Source organism: Balaenoptera physalus (assembly GCF_965194825.1).
Source record: "Balaenoptera physalus genome assembly, chromosome: 14".
NCBI classification, from domain to species: domain Eukaryota; kingdom Metazoa; phylum Chordata; class Mammalia; order Artiodactyla; family Balaenopteridae; genus Balaenoptera; species Balaenoptera physalus.
In genome coordinates, this window is record NC_138893.1 from 53,703,733 (window position 1) to 53,720,007 (window position 16,275).

At 47.1% G+C, this 16,275-nt stretch overlaps 1 protein-coding gene and 1 pseudogene across 3 annotated transcripts in view; both read left to right on the top strand.

The window, feature by feature from the left end:
- SLIT1 (slit guidance ligand 1) overlaps nt 1–16,275 on the top strand; it is a 185,701-nt gene that overhangs the window by 34,032 nt on the left and 135,394 nt on the right. The gene's annotated exons all lie outside the window — the stretch shown is intronic.
- Nucleotides 7,866–8,350, top strand: LOC309642387 (small nuclear ribonucleoprotein E pseudogene; annotated as a pseudogene). Its single transcript has one exon. The product of its transcript is annotated as a small nuclear ribonucleoprotein E pseudogene (transcript).

The window sequence follows — 16,275 nt, forward strand, 5'->3', positions numbered from 1 at the left end:
TTGTTTCCTCTTGTTATTTCTTTTTTTTTTTTTTTTTTTTAAGGTTTGCATTTTTTTTTTTTTAATTTATTTATTTATGACTGTGTTGGGTCTTCGTTTCTGTGCGAGGGCGTTCTCTAGTTGCGGCAAGCGGGGGCCACTCTTCATCGCGGTGTGCGGGCCTCTCACTATCGCGGCCTCTCTTGTTGCGGAGCACAGGCTCCAGACGCGCAGGCTCAGTAGTTGTGGCTCACGGGCCCAGTTGCTCCGCGGCATGTGGGATCCTCCCAGACCAGGGCTCGAACCCGTGTCCCCTGCATTGGCAGGCAGACTCTCAACCAGTGCGCCACGAGGGAAGCCCTCCTCTTGTTATTTCTTAAGCCCACCTCTACGCATAGGAGTGCAAGCTGATGGGGCTTTGGGGAGGACTCCTGTGCAGCACGCCCCGCTTATATCAGCCTAGAACTTGAATTCATGACCGGGGCAGTACTTCCTGATGCCTCTCCAGTTCAGGTCATCTCAAAAAGGGCACATTCTGGGGGGAGATGATTAAATAAACCTTTTTATTGATCTGGTTGTTTGTCCCGGTTGTCTGGGCCCTGAATTTTTCACCTTGGTGATAGTTATAGGGCAGGGTACAGGAGCAAGTGCTTAAAGACTTATTTGCTAATATTCTTTGCCTTCCCTCCTCCCCCAATCCATTGACCTGAGCATCTGGCATTCCAGAACATCTCTTGTAACTCTCCCAGTGGTCTGGCTGAGGAGCACTCCGGCACTCCTGGTTCCAGAAACAGGACCCCTGCAGGCTGGTGGGGTGGGGTGGGCTGGGTAGTGTAAAGGCACAAGCAGCAGACTCACGGGCTCCCATGACAGGAAGTGAGGCACAGCTGGGACCAAGGGTGTGAGGGATGTTTCTAGTTCTTTCTGATTGTCTACCTTGTTGTCCCACTCCTCCCTGCAAACCAGTGTCTTGGGTTTACCAGCAACATCTCAGTTCCACCATGACTTTGGTTGGCCACGGTGCTCACTCCCCTCCTACTTCCTGTGACCTTGGAGCTCAGATCTCCTCGAGTCTCCAGTCCCAGCCCAGATTTCTGGGGAAGGATTCTGGTTGGCCCATCCTTGGTCAGGAGTTCACTCCTGGGCCAAGGAGCTGTGCTGGCGGCTATGGGACCTCCTGGTGCAGTCACACTCTGGGGCCCACCCTCAGGAGGAGGGTAAGAGAGGATGCAGGGCTTGGCGTTTCTGGCCTCTCATCTGTTGACCTTTCTTCTGCTTTGAGGGATCCGTTACTAATACTTTCCACCTGGAGCAAATCATGGATTTTTTTTTATTTTTTTATTTTTTTTTTCACCAGAGGCCATATGTTAAATCAGCATGAAAACAAGTTTGAGAGAGACCAAATGTGCAGGGTAAGGTGTGGTCACAAAGCACATCAGGTGGTGTGGGCCACGTTTCAACTGATTTTTTCTGTGTAGCTTCGGCAGTTGAAATCCTCTTGCTCATTATTCCTCACCAATATTTCTCCACGTGTTGGGTTAGTCCATTTCTTTCCACGTTTGGGACCTGCGGCCCAGAGAGGCGATTTGGCCTGGACCACAGAGCAGTTTGGTAATAGGGTTGGAATTAGACACCAGGCCTTCAAGGGACCATAAGAAGTCTGAAAATGGGCTTAAACCTTGACCTAGAAATCTCACGTTTGGGGATTGACCCTAAAATCAATAAAATATGACCACAAACATGTTCATTGCAGCATAATTTAGAATGTTGAAATATAGAATATTGAAAACTATATAGAACAACTGAAATGTCCAACCTTGGGGGAATGGTTAAGTAAATTTTGGTATATACACTTTATGGAATATTTATATCATCATCAAAAATGGCCTTTATGAAAGACGTAAAGTAACACAGATAAATGTTTGTGATATCAAAGCCAGGATGCAAAATTGTTTTGACAATATGGTCACTAAACAAATCACTCTAAAGCATGCACAGGAAAATGACTACAAAATGCCAACAGGGGTTATCTCTGGGTGACTTTTTCTTTTTTATATTTCCCAGGTGTTCAATAAAAAGAGTGTAATATTTTTATGGTAGGAGATCTCGCAGTTTTTATATGCACTGGAAAACCTCTGTTGTCTGAGTTAAAGTGAACACTAGATAAGTGATGTTGGGCCACTTCCTTGAACCCCGTTGAGCCCATTTGTCCTTCTATCCGATAAAGATAATAATGTCTGCCTCACAGCCTTTCGTGGGGATTCAAGAGAGGTGTAGCTCCCTCTCAGGTCAGGTGGTCAGGTGTAAGCTCTGTAGCACATAGTAGATGCTCAGGAAATCAGTGAATTTTCCCTTTTACAGATGAAGAAATTCAAGCTCAGAGGATTTGTGACCTGCTCAAGGGGTTGAGGCGAATTTGAACCCTGGTCTTTCTGATGCTAAAGTTCATCCTTCCATATCATCCACCCCCTCCCACCCATCCACCCTCTGCCCACCTCCTACACCCATCTACCTATCATCTACCCACCACCCAGCCAGCCTCTCTCTCATCTGTGCTCCCATTTACCCATCTACCAACCCATCAGTCAATCTGCCCATCCCTCCATCCTCCATCTCTTGCCACTGGTCCTCCCATCTAACACCCTCCTACCCACCTATCCATCTGCCTGCCCCTCCAGTCTTTTACTCATTTGCCCACCAAGCCCACCCATTCACCCTCCACTTAGGCATCTGCCAACATACCCATAAACCTACCATACACCCATCTATCCCCCCATGCCTCACCCACCCACCCTCCTTTCTCCTCCCCTCACCACATCCAACTCCCCTCTCACCTTCCATCTGCCTGCCCATCCACCCATGCACCCACTCACCCAACATTTACAGAGGGCCTCCTATGAGCCAGGCACTGTGGTCGGTGCTGAGAACACTTGACGGCTGTGTAAGACGGCTAGGTGGGGCGCTATCTCTGCAGGAGGTGAGGGTTTATCACTAGTGCTCTTTAAAAGCAGTCTGTATCCTCTGACCTATCAACAGTTTGAAGTGGGGGGGGGAGATGATTGACTGGCTGGACCCGTATCTCCTGCCTGGGGTGGTTATATCCTGGTGGCAGGTGACCTGGGTTGAAGATCAGCTTCTTCACTTGATAGCCACCCATGAGAGGGTGTGGAGATGTTGTTTTGCAGATGCACATAGGGGTTATGGTTAGGGTTAGCGGGACAAATTTGAACCTGCCTCCTTCTCTTATAGCAGCAAAACCGAGGCTTCACCCACATTTGGGTGGGGAGCGCCGTGAGTGTCAGCCGCCTGTGCTCTGTCCTCCCAGATCTGGGGAGGAGTCTCTCCCGCTGCCTTGCAATCCCTCCTCTTGCTGGTTGCGTTCCCTTCCTCGTCCAGAAGCCGCTTCTGGAAACCCAGTTCCTCTGGGTTTCTTTTTAGCCTTGAAACCAATATGTGCCCTGACAAGATTGACCTTTTGTGTCTCTGCTGGGCCTGGAAGGGGTGGGGGTGGGTGATTAAGGGCAGCCCAGGGCATTGATTCCCCCTTATTTATATCCCTGCTGTAAGGACCAGGATAACTCATTACCGGGGGCCTCGGTGGCTGGAGAGGCGGGGGTGTGATATTCTGCTGGAGCCCTGTTGAAGAATGCCTGACCCCACCGACCTTGTCTCGAGCTGGGTTTAATTAAACTGTCAGCACTGGTCAGAAGAACAAAGCCTCCCTTCCCGTCCTGGTCCCCAGCCCCCATCAGAGGCAGGGGGCATTCTCTGCTGAAATGAAGAGCTGTTAAAAATGAATCTGTCTTGCCTCCGAGGGAAATTACCCGAAGCAGGAGGGTGACCTCGCTTTTGTGACGCGTCCACTCCAGGCAACAGATCTGCGGAACTGAACCGTCCTTGCCACCCGCCGAGGACCCCAAGCGTGAGGAATGGGGCTTCTTCCTGCCGGAACCGCCTTAAGATGCCATCCCTCACTCCCCGGACTCCTCTTTTCCCAGAAAGGAATTTCAGGACCTTTGTCTGTGAGGTATTAAGTCTGTGAGGTGTTTCTGGCATTAATGATAGAAAGAAGCTTCCTTGGTTAGAAGGTTTGGGGAAGTTTGAGGTCCATCAAGGTTCTCTGTGGAGTGACTTTCAGCCCCTTTAATCCACTTGTGCTCACTATAAAGCCCCCAGGGGACATGTAGGGTGTTGCCAAATTGATATGACTGTGAAAGTCTTGAAAATTTTATTTTTAGGGAATACCTAGATCTTGTGGGTCTAGTGTCAGACTTGCTGAGGCCTCAGACAATAAGGATCAGAGCTGAGACTTGAACTCATGTCCCCCTGACCCCAGACCCATGCACCTCCCGCTAAACCATCAGTACTCAAATTAGTGTGGGAGTCACTTAGGGGATTTTAAAATGCAGATCCCCAGGCACTATCATCAGAGACCCTGAGATAACAGGTGTGGAAGGGCCCAAGGATATGCATTATTGTCAAGCCCCATCTGGTTCACACTTTGAGAAGCCTTGCTCCCCAGCATGCTTGCTGAGTCTTAGGTGGGGACCCCTCTTCGGGCAGAGCCCCTGTCTGTCTCTGCCCGACTTGGTTCTGGTGCGAGAGCCACAGGAACAAAGACCCTCCCAAGGGCAGACGCTTCACCTCTTGCTGCCGTGCAGAGAGCGATTTGGGGATTATGAGTTGGCAATTATGGAGCACTCTGGGCTCTCAAAGTGCTTTCCAATCATTAAATCTGTGCCTGCTGTCAAAGCTCTAGTGAAGATGCACGCGTCCCACTGGGTCGGCCCAGGAGCCTCTGCGGAAGAGGGCAGCCAGCCTGAGATTGACGGACCATGTGCCAGAGCGGCTGACTTTGCCCAGCGTGGATGGATGTCCTGAGCACAGCCCCGGCCGTGGCTCTGCCCCCCACTGCCTCACAACCACGCTTTTGTGAGCCTTCACAAATAAGGACAGCCAGTTGGAAACCAGGACCTGGGGGAGGGCTGGGGGCAAGAGCTGTGGATGGGTCATCCGCAGGGGATCGTGTCCTGCTGGGGACCTTTTACAGGGGCTCAAAGGAATGAAAAGCCGCCAGTTCTCTCCTACAGCTTGATAAAATCGGTGCGGAATAAACAATTTATAAGCATGGAGAAGATTCTGAAGAGAGGGGGCATGCAGGAGGGGGCTGCTGTGAATAACTTCTAGGGGAGTGAGGATTTTTTAAAAACCATCTCAAACATTATATAAATAATTTTGCCATGATATTGAACATTTGGAAAATAGAGAAAAGCAAAGAAAGATAAGAGGTTTCTTTTTTTTTTAAAGTTAAATAAGGCATTTAAAAATGCTTGAACGATCATTCCAGTATTTTTAAAAAAGAGAGTTTAATACAATTGTTAAGCACTTATGTGCCAAACAATTTCCATGCATTTTCTCATTTTTTTTTTTTTTAAATTTTTACACTTTATTTATTTATTTATTTATTTTTGGCTGTGTTGGGTCTTCGTTTCTGTGCGTGGGCTTTCTCTAGTTGCGGCGAGTGGGGGCCTCTCTTCATTGCAGTGTGCGGGCCTCTCACTGTCGCGGCCTCTCTTGTTGCGGAGCACAGGCTCCAAACGCGCAGGCTCAGTACTTGTGACTCATGGGCCTAGTTGCTCCGCGGCATGTGGGATCTTCCCAGACCAGGGCTTGAACCCGTGTCCCCTGCATTGGCAGGCAGATTCTAAACCACTGTGCCACCAGGGAAGCCCCATTTTCTCATTTTAATTGTTACAGTCCTAAGCCATTATTATCCCCATTTTACAGTTGGGAGAATTGAGGCATGGAGGGGTTAAGTAAATGGGTCACATAGCTAGTTGTCGGCAGATCTAGGCTTTGAATGCACGGCACGCTCTTACCCACCATGCTGTACTGCCTTTCGTTATAGAAAATTTTAGAAAATAGAGAAACAGGAAGAAGAAAGAGATTGCTCAGGAGTCCTCTGGGAAGGTAGGTTTAAAGTCAGGTGTTGAAGGATGTGGGAGACACAGGTAGATGGAGAGGGTGCAGTTGCCCCATGAGCAGGGACCCCACAATTACAGAGTGTTGTGTGGATCTCGGCCTGGAAGGAGGTGTAGACGGGCTCTGTCTTATAGAATGAGGAGTCTGGAATGAGTGATAGCCAGGGGGCCACAGAGGGTTCTCCTCCCCTTCCTCCCACAGTCTGCACCTGAGCAGGAGGGACAGATGGGCCCACATCTCCCTTAGCTTGTTTGTAATGTTACCTCCCTGTCATAGTTCCTCAGTTCCTCCCACCCCTGGCAAAACTGACTGTTGCCTCTTTAATACCTTCTTTTTGTTTTTTTCCTTTATAACTTTTTTTTTTAATTGTGGTAAAATATACACAACCTAATACTTATCATTTTAACCATTTGTAAGTGTACAATTCAGTGGCATTAACTACATTCACAATGTTGGGTAACCATCAGGACTATCTATACCCCAAAGTTCTCATCATCCCCAACAGAAACTCTCTACCTATTAAACAGTAATTCCCATTTCTCCCTCTCCCCCCGGTCCTGGTAACCTCTTGTCTACTTTCTGTCTCTATGAATTTGCCTATTCTAATTTGCCTTGTATAAGCGGGATCATATGATATTTGCCATCATGACTGGCTTATTTCGCTTAACACGGTGTTTTCAAGGTCCATTCATGTTGTAGCATATATCAAAGTTTCATTCTTTTTCATGACTGAGTAATATGTTCCACTGTGGATATACCACATTTGTTTATCCATTCAGCTGCTGATGGACACTTGGGTTGTTTCCCCCTCTCGGTGCCCTCTTAGCAGTTGCTCATATCTTGGTCAGAGTCCCCACAACGGTCCACATAACCCTTTTCCCTGCTTCCCCTACCCCCTACCAGACTGGGCAGGGACCTAGGCCTACCCATCCTTGTTTCCCCAGCATGAGCGGGTTCGGCAGGGCCGGCAAGCTGTGTGTCTTTCTGGTGGCCGACATTGTCCCGAAGGCTGTGAGAGGAGAGTAAACAGCTTCCATTGTTTGTGTAGAGCTCACTAGTTCTTCCCTCCCTTCTCTGATATCTTGGGACATTGCAGTCTGTGCTGGGCCCCGGCTTCATGGACTCAGTACTTGCTAGCTGACCATTGTTCTCCTTGATCTGTAGTTGGCCTTGACTTGTGGTCTAGAAACATGAAGCCAGTTGTTCAAGAGCCCAGTGCTGGCTTGTAGGATGAGTAATATCTACTGGGGGTGGGTTGAATTGAGTCTCTGCAGAAGCAGCAGGGGTACCCCTCTGCTTGAAATGGGGTGTGGAAGGTAGTCACAGGGAGCCCCTGCTTCCTTGGAGGCAGGAAGAGCTTGAGCTGGCAGTGGAGAGAGGAGGGGTTCAAGGAGGAGACATGGACCTTTTAGCTGGTGGAGACAGACGTGCGTCGGCAAGGGCTGGACTCAGGTGATGAGATGGTAACTGGCACGTGGTGGGGTTTGACTGACTCAGTCTTGGATGATGCTGGGCCAGGACCTGGCATCTCCTAGTCAGACCCTCTCCTTAAGCTGAACCACTGTGGCCCAGGTGGTTCTGTTTTCTACTTGGGATTCCCAGCCAGGTGTCTGGGGATCTCGAGAAGCTCGAAGAAGAAATGATGGGGCTCCTCAAGCTCTTTACAATGTGTGCAGTAGGGCCAAATGTGCAAACTCAATGTTTCTTTTTTTTTTTTTTTTAATTTTTGATATATCAGTTTGGTGGTGCAGCTGTTTGGTGGATGCTAATGGGAAGCCCTGACTGGCAGTTGATTAATTGGCTCTTGGTTAATAGTAAAAATATGAAAAGGTATAGTATTAATAAAGATATTCTAATGGCTCAGATCTTTCAAATGTTGGGTTTGAGGGTGTGGTGGAGGAGCTATCAAAAGGCATCCTTCTGATAGTGTGGTCTTTGTGAGCTTCCACCATGGCGTACCGGGGCCAGGGCCAGAAGGTGCAGAAGGTGATGGTGCAGCCAATTAATCTCATCTTCAGATACTTGCAAAATAGATCTCGGATTCAGGTGTGGCTTTATGAGCAAGTGAATATGCGGATAGAGGGCTGTATCATTGGTTTTGATGAGTATATGAACCTCGTATTAGATGATGCAGAAGAGATTCATTCTAAAACAAAGTCAAGAAAACAACTGGGTCGGATCATGCTAAAAGGAGATAACATTACTCCGCTCCAAAGTGTCTCCAACTAGAAATGATCAGTGAAGTGAGAAATTGTTGAGAAGGCAATACAGTTTTTTTAGGTGTGCTTTGTTAGAAGTGTAGTTCTAAAGCATTTATTCATATTGTTTTGCTCACCTTTATGTTATTACCAGATGACAATAAATGCTGTGGGATTGTTTTTATTAAAATATTTACATTGTTTTCTTTAAAAAAAAAAAAAAAGGCATCCTTCTGGTGAAATGGCTGGGAACCATTGCCTTATTTGGACCCATTCCTTCCTCCCGACCCCCATCCATGTGCCAGAGGGCAAGGAGCCCCTGGCTGTTCGCCCCCATGGTCAGTCTGGCTTTGGCCCCAGCGTTAACATGGAGCCTCTTGGCAGAGCCTGATGTTTGTCCCAGGGAAGCTCCGTGGGTCTCCTGCTCTTGCGGGGAGCCTTGGAGTGGGGTGGGTGAAGGGCAGACAGAGAGCTGATAAACCCAACCCCTTGTGTTTCCCAAATCCCTGGCTCTTTTTCCCATAGTTCTGTGGGGTCCAGTCCTTTGCTTAGGAGATGCAGGCCTCTATCTGGCCAGTTGTTGGTACTGACAGTGGCTTGGCAGGAGCAGACCCTTTCTCTGAACACATTCCCCAGGAGTTGACTATAATATAGAGCTCTTTCTTAGGTTAACTTGGCGTGAATATTAACACAAATTATAACTCATTACATTTAAATTCGTGATCTGTAATAGTGCAAGATTTAAAGAAATAAACACTCGGATACGGTGCGTTACCTTTTTCATTAATTCTTGACTGGTATCAATCTCAATCTTAATTTAAACTTTAACATTGAGCCTCTTAGCATCAAAAGTCCTTCCTAGAACATACACATGGACTTTATTACTTTGGGACTTTATACTTAGGCATCAGAAGTCCACAGGGGCAGCAGAGATTGTTATATAAAGGGTTGGTATTGATATCCAAAAGGCTCCTCAGCTTTCACTGATATACCTGTAGCTTGGTTCTGCTTCTTTGAAACCCAAATTCCCATTCGCCCTTTCCAGTTTTAGGCTGTCTTGCCACTTGTCAACGATGGCTTTTTAAAAAATTGTGATTAAAAACACATAACATAAAATTTACCATCTTAACCATACGCTTAAGTGTACAGTTCGGTAGTGTTAAATAGATTTACATTGTGAATCAGATCTCCAGAATATTTTCATCTTGCAGATCTGAAACTCTGTACACATTAAACAACTTCCCTTCTCCCCTCCTCCCAGCCCCTGGTAACCACTGTTCCACTTTCTGTTTCTATGAATTTGACTCTGTAGGTGCCTCATAAGTGGAATCATACAGTATTTGTCTTTTTGTGACTGGCTTATTTTGCTTAGCATAATGCCCTCAAGGTTCATGTATGTTATAGCATGGGTCAGAATTTCTTTCCTTTTTAAGGCTGAATAATATTCCATTGTATGTATATACCACATTTTTGTTTATCCACTCATCCATTAATGGACATTTGGGTTTCTTCCATCTCTTGGCTGTTGTGAATACTCCTTAAGATCCTGCTTTCAGTTCTTTTAGATATATCACCAGAAGTGGGATTACTGGATCATATAGTAGTTCTAGTTTTAATTTTTTGAGGAATCATCATACTCTTTTCCACAGTGGTTGCACCATTTCACCAACACTTGCTATTTTCTGGTTTTTTTTGATAGTAGTCATCCTAATGGGTGTGAGGTAACATGTCATTGTGATTTTGATTGTGTTCTCTGATGATTAGTGATGTTGGGCATCTTTTCAATGCTTGTTGGCCATTTGTATATCATCTTTGGAAAAATGCCCAAAGTTTTTGGGCAAGTTCTTTGTCCATTTTTAAATCAGGTTATTTGATTTTTTTTTTTTTTTTTTGGTTATTGAGTTGTAGGAGTTCTTTAAACGTTCTGGACATTAACTCTTTATCAGATACATGATTTGAAAATATTTTCTCCCATTCCACAGTTTGCCTTTTCATTCTACTGATTGTGTCCTTTGATGCTTAAAAGTTTTAAAATTTGGTGTAGTCCCATTTGTCTATTTTTGCTTTTGTTGTTTGTGCTTTTGTTGCCTATGTCATACCCAAGAAATCATTGCCAAGTCCAATCTCATGAAACTTTTCCCATGTGTTTTCTTCCAGGAGTTTTATAGTTTTGGGTGGTGAGCAGTTTTTTAAAATATGGTGTGAGATGAGGGCCCACCTTCATTCTTTTGCATGTGGATATCCAGTTTTCTGAACACCAGTTGTTGAAGAGACTGTCCTTTTACCATTGGATGGTCTTGGCACCCTTGTCAGAGATCATTTGACCACATAGGAAAGGGTTTATTCCTGGCCTTCTATTCTATTCCATTGGTCTTTTTGTCTGTCTTTATGCTAGTACCACGGTGTTTTGATTACTGTCTCTTTTAAATATGTTTTGAAATCAGGAAGTGTGAGTCCTCCAACTTTGCTCTTCTTTTTCAAAATTGTTTTGGCTATTTGGGCCCAGTGATGGCTTTTTATTTGGAATCACAAGGGACCTGTCACGGCAGAAAAGAGGGTATGGGAGCTTAGATCTTTGGATTCAAGTGGGATGAAAGTAATATACTCCAGCCTTCACTTAAACACATTGGTGATGGGGAGTTCACTACTCCACAAGACAGCTAGTCTTGCTGGTGAGCAGTTCGGATCATTAGGAATCCTTGTAGTGATCTTGACCTTTTCCTGGCACGTTTGCCCAGTGATCTTGGTATGCTCTCTAGAGTTATACTCAGAGCAAGGATGTGGGCTAAGGGTCAGCCCTTTTTTTTTTTTTTTTTTTTTTAAATTAATTAATGTTTATTTATTTACTTATGGCTGCGTTGGGTCTTCGTTTCTGTGCGAGGGCTTTCTCTAGTTGCGGCAAGCGGGGGCCACTCTTCATCGCGGTGCGCGGGCCTCTCACTATCGCGGCCTCTCTTGTTGCGGAGCACAAGCTACAGATGCGCAGGCTCAGTAATTGTGGCTCACGGGCCTACCCGCTCCGCGGCATGTGGGATCCTCCCAGACCAGGGCTCGAACCCGCGTCCCCTGCACTGGCAGGCAGACTCTCAACCACTGCGCCACCAGGGAAGCCCGGGTCAGCCCTTTAACTGGCCATTATCTTTGGCAGATTCTTCAAGGGAGCATTCATGTTTCTAGGACAGATCTGTGAGAATTGTTTGTAAGAGGGCTGAAGCTATCTGTAAGTGACTGCCCATTGTACAGATTCTTTCCAAGGTTCAGATCTATCCCCAGAATCTCTGTGGTCCCCCTTGTTCTATTCCATTTATCCCAGGCATCCTTGTGAAGGAATACCCCTAGATCTCCTTGCCGCTTCCAGCTCTGCTTGGCCTGGTCTGTTGGGTGGGCTACTCCAGAGGCTTCCCTGGAGAAGCACAGAGCTATAGCTGCAAGAAGCTGGTATGATTTAACGAAGTAGGATCCTTCAGCCAGGGGGCAGTTTCCCCATCTTCCTCCCAGGAATCCAGCCCTGACCAGACTTTCCTGTCGATAATCAGGGCCTCTCGGGATGGACCAATAAGGAGGTAGGTATGATAGATGGCTGGAGAGAGAGCCATCTGAGGGGTCCTGGAGACTTTTTGGCAGAGTGTGATAGAAATGAGTACTGGACTGGGAGCCAGGATGCTTGTGTTCTAGATCTGGTTCTGTCCCTATCTGGCTGTGACACCTTAGGCAAGTCATTAGTTTCTCTGGACTCTGCTCTATCATTCTTATTAATGAATTGGATGAGCATACAGAAGGGATGCTCAACAGATTTGCAAGTGGCACAAAGCTGCAAAGGGATAGCCATTATACTCACGATGATAGAAGTAAGACTGAAAAAGATCTCCATGAACTAGGTGGGAATCAACGAGGTGAAATGAAATGCTGATACATGTGAAGGTGACGGTGAAAGCGTTGAAGAGGGGCGGGGGGACCTGATTTAGCAGCACTTGTTATGAAAAGAGCCTGTGACTTCAAGTGGAGAATGTCTCAGGAGTCCAGTAAGGTGGCTAAAAGAGTGAATGCAGTCTTAGGTTAAACGAATAGAGGCAAAGTGGCCTCTCCAGGGGAGGGGATAGGCCTGTTCTAGTCTCTGCTGATTTGAGCACATCCAGAGAACAGTGTTCAGTACTAGGATTTGTGTTTTATTGTGTAAAGTTATGTATTTTATTTATTTATTTGTGTTTTATTGTGGGAGGCTGTGGGGAGAACATGAAACATGTTCTGGAGGAGGGCGGCTCACATCGGGAGCCACCTGGAAACTGTTTCATATGAGATAGAGTCAAGGGGCCTGGGCTGTTTGGTGTGATGAAAACAAATACAGAGGAACCCTGAGAGTAATTTAAAAATCTATGTGAAGGGCTGTCATGAGGACAAGGGACCAATTTGTTCCAGAAGCATGACTTCCAGAAGTGGGCAGAAGGTATGAGGAAGTGGATTTTGTTCTGTATCAGGCAGGCTTCCTGAAGAGTGGGCTGCTGAGGGGTGGGCTGCTCTGCCTGGTGCTTCATCCCTGGAAGAGTTCAAGGAGGGGCTGACTCCATGTCTGCCAGGATTGCATGCCCAAGATGCTGGGGGAGCCTGGCCTTGGGATGCTTTTAGATGCAGAGTGGTCTAACCAGGGACACAAAGAGGACTTGTAAGCAGGGGAGAGGCCCGGTCCAAATGGTGTTTGGGATGGTTCATCTGCTCCCAGACGTATGAAACTGGCAGACGGTGGGAGCCTGGGAGGCCCCTCACCTAAGCCCCAGTGTTAGAAGCTATGCTTCATACCTAAGTGCTTCCAGCGAATTGTGTAACAAAATATTTACCAGACCCCAGATTCTGGTCCACATTTTGGAATCAATTTTGGAACAATAAAAATCGACGAATAGCTCTGGAAATGGTGTCGGATCTGTAAAAAGACACGGAAGGTTTGTCCCCAGGAAGAGTCTGGTTCTGGAGGTGCTCAGAGGAACCGCTCTCTCTGGGCCCCCACTGAGCAACGACTCATTTCCCCTTTGGAGTCCACACGGTGTCTTCAGAGCCCTGGTGTTTGCACCCCTCTGCTCTTTCAACAAAGGCCCTTCTGTCGGCAGATTTCAGAGGCCAAGGAGGGAAGGGTCAGGAAAGCAAGGTATTGACTGAATACCAATAAGGAGGGGAAGTGTGTTGGTGGAAGATGAGGGGCGCCAGGCAACTCGGGGGCCCACTCGTGCTGTGCAAACAGAGCAGAGAATGCCTTTTGGCGGGTTTGTTTTACTAAAGGCTCTGGGGCCCAGGGGAGGCCGGCGAAGAGGGACAAGAGAGAGGGAGGAAATATTTCACAATGTGGAGTTTAAGCTCAGCCCCTTGCTTGGGAAGGGGCTGGCCCCAGAGCTGCGGGGTAACAAAGAGGCAGTGTGGGCTGGTGACAGTTAGGGGAAAACACATGGCAACTAATGGGGTAGTAATGGGTGGGGAGGTAACCTGGGAAAAGCTGGTACAAGGAAAGCTGGCACATAAATTCTGGTGGCGTGACATTCCCCTTGGCAGGGAGACAGCGGCCATTCCATCACCTCTCCAAAGCCACCGCCAGAGATGTTCCCGCTCCCAGGGATGAGGGATGGCTGGAAGGGGAAAAAGCCACACTGGGGTTCTGTTGCCCCGCAGGGCCCCGGAGAGGATGGAGAGGAAGAGGAGAGCTGTTCTCTGCAGAAGCCAGAGCCCCAGGCTGAGTGCCAGGAGTGAGCGTAGAGAACGTTTCCATCACTGCCACCTGCTGCATGCATAGCGGAGGGGTGGTGTACCCAGTGCTGAGACCCGTGGTTGGCACCCTGGGTTCCTCACTTGTGAGAGGCTTTGCACCCAGGCTGACTCTTGCGAGTCCCCAGCCGACCAGAGGGAGCCAAGGGCCCGATGCCCCATAAGCACACAGAGACCAACTCACCATTCCAACAGGGACTCTGCCCACCATTTCTAAGAGAATCCTTTGGACATGTCAATTCTCAAAGGAGACAGTGTTTATTACCTGGGGCCTTTTGGAGGAAGCCACTTAGCAGTTTGTATCTGGACTTCTATGGCTTCCATGAGGTTCCCCAAACAACCAGGGCATCCCGGAGTCCAGAACAGTGGCTTGTGGGTGGAGATTTTAGTTTTCTGTCACAGACCAACCATTTTTGACCACGTCAGTACTCTTTTCTTGGAAAACAGAACAAAACACCAAAATGACTTTTTATCTATTTGCGTGTGTGTGACCAGCTCTCCTCTTCATAATCTTTAGGAACCATTTAGGAAAGAAGAGAAAGGAGGCATATCTGTTCCCAGGGATGGGTCTAGAGCATTATTAAAGGGCGCCATGTCAGGTGGGGACGCACTGGGAGCCTCTCCTAGGCGTCTGCTGCGGGCGAGATCCTGAGGGTGATTCCTGGTTGATGTTTGCAGAGCAGCAGCCAGGCTTAGACCCCTGAGTTGTCGCAGTTTCCCATGGTGAGTGTCCCTCCTGAAGGACGTGGGCATTCTGGAGACGGCCTCTCGCCTTGCTGCCTGGCTGAGAGGCACCCCTCCTTCCCAGCTTGGCGGGCCTGGCTTCCCCTCTGGATGGATGGATGGATGGATTCATTCACCCAACTTATTACAAGCCTGCCATGATTGGTCGGGCATGGGGAGCATTGGTTGAGTTAGATATGGTCTAGGGCTTGTCTAGAGTGTTGACGGGTGCTTGTGTGGTCGCTGGTTTTACAAGTGGGAGGTGGGTGTAAGCTATGAGAATCTGACAGGCTTACAGAATCTGTAAGCTATGATAATCTGGTGGGTAGCCTGGCTTTTTCCCTGCCAGTGCTCGTGAAATGAAAAAAAAAAAGAAAAGGGAACGTGAAAAAAAAACAACTAATAGACATGAACAATCGCATTTCACAGGGACAAACGCACATATGGCAATTACAGTGTTCAAACATAAACTTCCTCATGCTTCTGTGTCAGATATATTGAAATGTGGTCACTTCACCTGGGCATCTGAATGTCTTATTCTTCTAAAGGCAACTAGAAAAAACAAACCAGTTTCCTACAAGTTATCAGCTCCATTGGTAGGAAACAGAGAACAAGAAATCATTTTTGGCAGGTCCTCACAGTAAACTGTGTGAGCAAAGGCTGGCACTCATTTCTCGATGATTTTTAATAACATCTTTCACAGCCAGCTGGAGATGACATGAGACCTCAGTTGTCCCTAAGGGAAGGCTATGGACAACTGGTCATTTGAACATTGACCACAGACTGCAAATGGCTCTGTCCCCTGAGCTCCCTGCAGGAGTGCGTCTCTTGCTGATAAGCGCCATCTGTTGGTGTTAGAGGTGCATGCAGGTGCCGGTTGTGCATTTCTGAAGGTGCAGGTGTCCCTGAGGCCCTGACTTGGGGAAGCCATGGGGCACTTTCCATTTGGATTTTCTACGTATTCTCTGCTGCTGCCAGAATAACCGGGAGTTGGGGATTAGGCATAACACGGAAGTTAAGAGTTTGGACTCTGAATCCAACAGCTCTGCTGCTTACTACCTAGTTGACCCTGGCAAGTCGCTTAATCTTGCTTAGACTCGGTTTTCTCATCTGGAAAAAGGGCATAATAAAGACCTATCCAAGATTGTTGAGCAGGGATAAAATAAAATGATGCCAGTGACAGGGCCTGGGATTTTGGTCCACATTTTGCATGTGGTAAACCAGCAAGGAATGTTAAGCCTGTATTCTTCTTGATAGATAAATCCTAGTCTTTTTAACAGTAGGAAATGCAGGGAACAAAAGAAAACGGTTACATTTCCAGTACCCATCCACCAGCATCTTATCCTCATTCTATACTTAGAATATATTAGAGCAAAATTTTCCAAAGCTGTGTTTTGATGATTTGTAGTTTGATTTTTTTTGTTTGTTTCAAACAAAGATAATTGGGCAACCAAATGTCGTTGAGATTCTGAAAATTATGTCTGAGATTCTGGAAATTCTCTTTCCAACAAGAAAGAAATGAGTCATGAAGACAGCGCCTCTCTCCAAAGTGCATCCATTAACACCTACTGTTTCTTGATGGGCAGGTGCTGTGAGGAATTCCCTTTATTATTCAGGAGAAGGAAAACATTTCTTTTAAAGAAATAAA